General features: G+C 47.3%; 1 protein-coding gene across 2 annotated transcripts in view; it reads right to left on the reverse strand.

Moving 5' to 3' along the window:
* The window catches only part of FAM81A (family with sequence similarity 81 member A), a 65,863-nt gene extending 60,116 nt beyond the window's left edge, over window positions 1-5,747 (reverse strand). Inside the window, exon 1 of one of the 2 annotated variants that reach the window (XM_074327655.1) lies at window positions 5,521-5,747. The gene's annotated coding sequence lies outside the window, so the exon portion shown is untranslated. The remainder of the gene's footprint in view (window positions 1-5,520) is intronic. The other variant, XM_074327654.1, reaches the window with a different exon arrangement.
* Window positions 5,748-6,000: the final 253 nt, after the last annotated feature.

The following is a 6,000-nucleotide window of genomic DNA, read 5'->3' on the forward strand; positions in this document are numbered from 1 at the left end:
TCACGTACCAGATGCTAGCAGACAACTCTAAGGTCATCCTGCGCATTCGCTCAATGATTTTAATCCAGTAATTGAGTCCAGTCAACAAATATTCATTGAGCCTCTACAGAACGGAACAAGACACTGCCCCCGCACTCAGGAACTTCAATTCAATACGGAAATAAAACAGACAAGCCACCACGCAACAGTGGAGAGACTGGTACATGCCACATGAGTGGTACAAACCAGGCATTGCCTCTGGGTGAATCAGTTTGAACTGGGCCATCAGGAAAAGCATTTGAAGCGCAGGTGTTTAAGGTGGATATTCAAAGGGTGGGTGACACAAATGCAGGCAGCCTGAGAAAGGGTCCACGGAAGACAAAGCAGAGGAAGTACTGACGAGTGAAAAGGACCAGATACAAGGGTTCCTATTGGTAAGTCGTGGAAGATAAGGCTGGGATAGTTGCTCGGACCATGCAAGCAGGCCTTGCCTCCACAATAGTCTGAAACAGGAGAGGGACAGTGAGACCGGAAAGGAAGGGACGTTTTAAGGAAGATTGTGTAGGAAGCACAACACCTCAACACTCAACGACCTACTGGATGTGGGAGTAAAGAAGAGGAGAAAAGTCAGAATAACCCAAGTAATCAAGAACAGGTTACAGAGAGAAGAATGACAGCACGAAAATCATTCAGGATGCGCTCAGAAGGATTCGGTCCCTCCCCTGCAGGGCGCCGACCTAACAAGACAGAACCTGGCTCTATCATGAGAAAACACCAGCCTCAAGTTGAAGGGTATTCTACCAAATAACCCACCTGTACCCTTCCAAAGTGTCGTGGTCATGAAAGACAAAGAACTGAGGAACTGACGAAACTACACGAAACTAAAGAGGCACACGACAACTAACACAGCACTGCATCCTGGACCAGGAAGGGACTTTTTAAAAAAAGATTCCCCCTGCCCTTTTAGCCATAAAGGACATTATTAGGCGTTTTGGTGACATTTGAATAAAGTCTGTAAATAATTGTACAGAATCAATGTTAATTTCTTGATTTTGGATGCTTGCTATGCAAGAAAACGCCCCCCCTCCTTCTTTTCTTTTCTTTTCTTTTTTTTTTTTTTAGGAAATATACACTGAAGTATTTGAAGGGAGGAGGTAAAGGGGCATCATGTCTACAACAAACTCTAAAATGGTTCAAGAAAAATTATAAGAACATATGTATCCGTGTGTGTGCATGTGTGTGTGTGTACAGAGAGAGAGAATGTGATAGAGCGAGAAGGATAAAGCAAGTGTGGTAGATGGTTAATATTTGTAGAATTTGGGTTTAAGGTATGTGGGAATTATTTAAATTATTCTTGCAACGTCTGTAACTCTGAATTACTTCAAAATAAAAAGTTAGAATAGGAAAAATGATGAAGGAAGCTAGGATGAAGAGCTGTTTAGAGATAAAATAGTCGGGCTTCTGGTTATCAAACTCTGAATGGAATTTGAGAGAGGGTAGAGCCAGAAATGTAAACTGAAGGCATCTGGGGGGTCTGAGTTAAATATGGTTAAAAGCAGGGCTCTAAGGTCAGATTGCCAGAATTCCTTTCTCAGGTCTGCTCCTTAACAACCGGTGACTTACTTAAGGGGTTCTCATTTCTCTCTGCTTCAATTTCTTCACCTACATAATGGGAATGATAAGAGTATCTGCCTCATAGAGCTGGAGTGAGGATTAAAGGGATACAAGTGAACGGTGCCCAGAACGGCTCCAGGGTAACTGCCCAGGAGACTACTCTTAGCTTGGAGGTGAGGCTGACGCTGAAAGAGGGAGAAGGGAGAAGGCCAGGAAAAGAAGAGAAAAAGGCCCCCAGGATTCCACAGAATCCCACATTCAGAAGTCAGGAGGACAAATGAAATAAATGAGGTCTGAGTTGCACCTGAATAACCAGTGACATGGGACAAGGAAACAGAGACATGCGGGAGGACGCTGACTACCAGTGGGGACAGGGCGGAAATCAAGGTGGAGCCAGTCAGAACAAAGGCCTGCAAGCAGGACCCTGCCACTGGAGCCCTAAAGAGAGCGTTTTCAACAGAAAGGTGAGGTGAGGGTGAGGCCAAAAGAAATGAATGGGCAGTCACGGGAGGGGAACCCAAGGCCAGTTCAACACAGCAACAGGGTACAGAACGGCGCTGCCTGTACAGTAGCCTCAGCCCCATATGACTATTTAAATTGCATTGGAATTCATTCAAAATTAACAAAAATGAGATATTTAGTTCCTCAGTCCCACTAGCCACATTTCACGTGCTCGGTAGTCCCACGTAGCTAGTGACTCCCATATTGGACAGCAGAGATATAAAATATTTCCACCATCACAGAAGCTTCTACTGAAGAGAACTGGGACTCTACCAAATTTCTTTTATTATGAGAACAATGATTGGAATATATGGTGGGGGGAGGGTTGGGGCAGGGTAAGGAGGGACCAAAGAAACTGGAGAAAGGGAATACAAATGGAGCGAGTTCCCAAAAAAGGCAAAAAGGAAGGTGAGAATTCCAGAGACTAGAGAGTATGGAGTGTATGTGGGCTAACTTGGGCAGGCGACTTAGAGACATTTTCTTCCTCAGAGAAAGAGGAAACAAAGGACAAAAATGGGTAAAGAAAAATGCTTGGGGTGGTGAGGAGCGTACAATGGGAGCTTATACTGAGGTAGAGGGTGGTAAACTAAGATGTCAACATCCTTAATCTTATCAATGAAAAAAGGCCATCTCCTGAAAGAAAACTGACTGGAAGTTTAAGGGGTGGAAAAGTCTGGTATAACCTCTGAAGGAATGCAGTCAGGAGTTAATAAAAGAAGGAATTTTTTTTTTTAATAGAAAAGCAAGACCTAGGTGAAATTAGAGCCAGCATAAATGTTCAGTGGAACCAGTCTGAAGGTCTTTGTGACTTTCTCCTAGATAACTTGGCAGGCTGAGAGAAGAAAAAGGAGATAATGAGAGTGATTTTGGATTGAGGACTGGAATATGAGAAGTTCAATGTGTTAAGACAAAAGATTCTGGGATTCCAGACAGAACTGAAATGGCTGGCACATAAAGACTCCAAGTGGAGGAATGGAGTCATAAAAGGAATGAACGGCTAACAATTACAGGACCAGAGTCCTCAGTGATGGTTAAAACCTAGCGCAGTAGGTGGGGGGAAAAAATCAGCTAAGCAGGCTGAAGTCCAAGTTGAAGTCCAGATTCTAAAAGATGGAAAATATTTCCAGGACTAAACAAGTCCAAGATATGAGTGGTTGAAATCAAGTGGAAACTAAGGCCATAGAGTTGATGTTGAGGACCCTGAGGAACTTCAAGGTCAATGAATTAAGAGTGCCTCAACATAAACCCCAAAGTCACTGGCAAGAGACAAGGTAGAAAAGGGAACCAATCTAGTTGCTCATGTTGGTTACTTTTTTGTAGCATCAAATGAAGTGATCCTCCAAACCTGGGTGTATATCAGAATCACCCTGGGAGCTCTGTTTTCTCTACCCATCTTCCCTCCTTCTTTTTTTTCTTTTGGCGTTTGTTTTGAAAATAAGGATTTGTAGGTCTTGCCCACCTTAATGATTCTAATTTGGTATGTTTGGGAGAGTCTAAAGAGCCACATTTTTCAAAACGTTCCACGTGATTCTAAGGGCCACCAGGTTTGGCAAGCACTGATCCAGAAGGAAGGACGGTGTGGGGCCCAAGCAGACATCATGACCTTCTAAAGGGAAGACTTTGTTAGTGATGGGTTCATGGTTTGGAGGTAGCACTGAAAAGTCAGGGGAAGCCCAATCCGTGCTCTGGTGAGATGGGAGAGGGCTATTCTGAGGGAAGCTGTTCACTCAAGCTCTGGTGTTACTGGAAGGACAGGAGATGGGCTCAGGCACAGAAAAAAGGAAAATACAGGAGTATGGCTGCAGGATGTAAGAAACCAGAGACTGAAAGGCAGGTTGGAAACACACAAGTTAGTGGCCTATAGAAAGAATAGTTCATGAGGGTTCCTAGTGTAATGAGGTGTGATTCATTAAAGGGTTTGTAGGTATAAGTGGTTGAATTCCTGGGCAGTAAGGATTTTTCTATCTGGATGCTATCAGAGTTCTAACATGTAAACCATTAAAAATTATTAAACCCTTATGTAAACAAGCTTGCAGAAGCTTATTCATTAACATTGAAAATGTTGTCTTCCCAACCCACATTTTTATACAGATGAAATCAGACTGGAATGAGTATCAAGGGTAGCCTTGGAGCAGAAAGCCAGAAGGGGCAACCCCAGCAATCAGTGCGAGGGACTTAGGATTTCCTCCCTTCCCTCTCCTTGGAAGAGGGGTGTGTGAACTGAGAATATAGAAAGGGGCCTGAGTGTCTTTTTGGCACCAGCTAATGCTAAAAAATAGAAGAGGTGTCACAGCCTACTGGGTCTCAGGAGCACCCTCCACACATCCACAAACTCCATCCCAGGACCCCAAAGGCCGACACACATGCAAATCCTAGGGATGGTTCTCAGTAAAGAACATATTTACTTTCACAAACCCAACTCTATTTAAGAGCAAGCTGCAAATGTTTGCCCCTGCCTGGGAGAGAGCTGCTCTTCTGTCTCTTCTGTGGATTCAAGTCGTCCTAACGTTATGTCTGGTTACTTCTATGAAACAATTTCTAACACTGACATACAGACTTTAAGATGAGGGCGTGATCGCAGCCAGGTTCTCACACCACACACACACAACCTCGTGCATACTAAAGAAATGACTCACTGAATTTGCTACTGCCTGCCACTACTGGGTTATGATTTTACCTGTTCAAATGCAAAGTTTCCTATTAGATTAACTACAAGAAAGAACTCAGGAGTATTAACCTTGATTTTGTTCATGATATTAGAGCACCCAAGAGGTTTTAACCTGGGCATCTTGAGATGCCACTCTTTGGACCACCCACTGCTTTCTCTCCCTAATCTTCAATAAAACGGTAACATTTCTTGCCACTTGAGAGCCAATTAATGGAAACCCTTGTAGAATAAACATGGTTAAGCCTTGTATATCCCTGTACCTGCAGAACCAGTACTTTGGGGCCCTTTCTCAGCTCACAGTACAACAGCACAACAGCACTGTGGACCTGTAAAGAACCCAAGCCTCTCCTTTTAAAGATGGGGGGGTGGAATGGGGGAGCAGAGAGGTTGACCTGTCCAAGGTCACTCAGCTCTGAGTAGTGTGACGGCTGACTTACCACTACCCCCTGGCAATCCGTGCACCACCCCTGCTCCCCCAAACAGTCCCTCCGGGCTTCTGTCGGTTTGCTAGCTGCAACCTCTCCTCGGCCCCCGCAAAAATGCAATGCCAGTTGCGCTCTGTGCCCAACTTCATCCCTTCGCGTCAGCATGCCGTTCACCCTCTCTCCAGCAGCTTGTCACAAGGGCCACGCGCAGCTCTCTCTGTCCCCCAAGCCTATCTCCCCGGCGGCTGTCCCAAGGTCAACGTCAGTCCCAGGGAGCTTGCACCGACGGGCACCGCAGGATGCCCAGTCGGGGTCCCCCAGCGCGGCACTCACCCTCACGGGGGGCGGGCGCGCCGCGGCTCCCCATGTCCTCGCGGGCGCAGCTGGGTGCGGTAGCCGCTGGTGCCGGCTGTTCGGGGCGCCCGGCTGCGGGCCCGCGCCGCGGGGAGCGCCGTCCAATCAGTGCGCGCCTGCCGCCTGGCCCGGCGCGCGGCCCGGTAGGGTTCGCGGCTCCCGGGGGACGCGAGCTGCCGCGCGCCACCCAAGCCGCTTCCGGGCGCGTTGCCTGGACGCGGTTGCCGTGGCAGCCGGAGCTGGAGGCTTTCCCCGCGCGCCCGCGCCCAGCCCGGCGGCGCCGCCCCTCCTCCTGCCGCGTTCCCACACCCAAAATAGCCTCTCCTCGTCGCTGCTGTTTCCCACTGAGCTCTCAGCCCAGCGGCCGGGAGTTGGCGGGCGGGGATTTCTCTTATTGGAAAATAAATCCTGTTGTAGGTCTGGTTGACTTGGAGGGAGAAGTGTTGAAATGGTGCCTGA

The sequence above is a fragment of the Rhinolophus sinicus genome, linkage group LG03, assembly GCF_036562045.2.
Source record: "Rhinolophus sinicus isolate RSC01 linkage group LG03, ASM3656204v1, whole genome shotgun sequence".
Classification (NCBI taxonomy): Eukaryota; Metazoa; Chordata; class Mammalia; order Chiroptera; family Rhinolophidae; genus Rhinolophus; species Rhinolophus sinicus.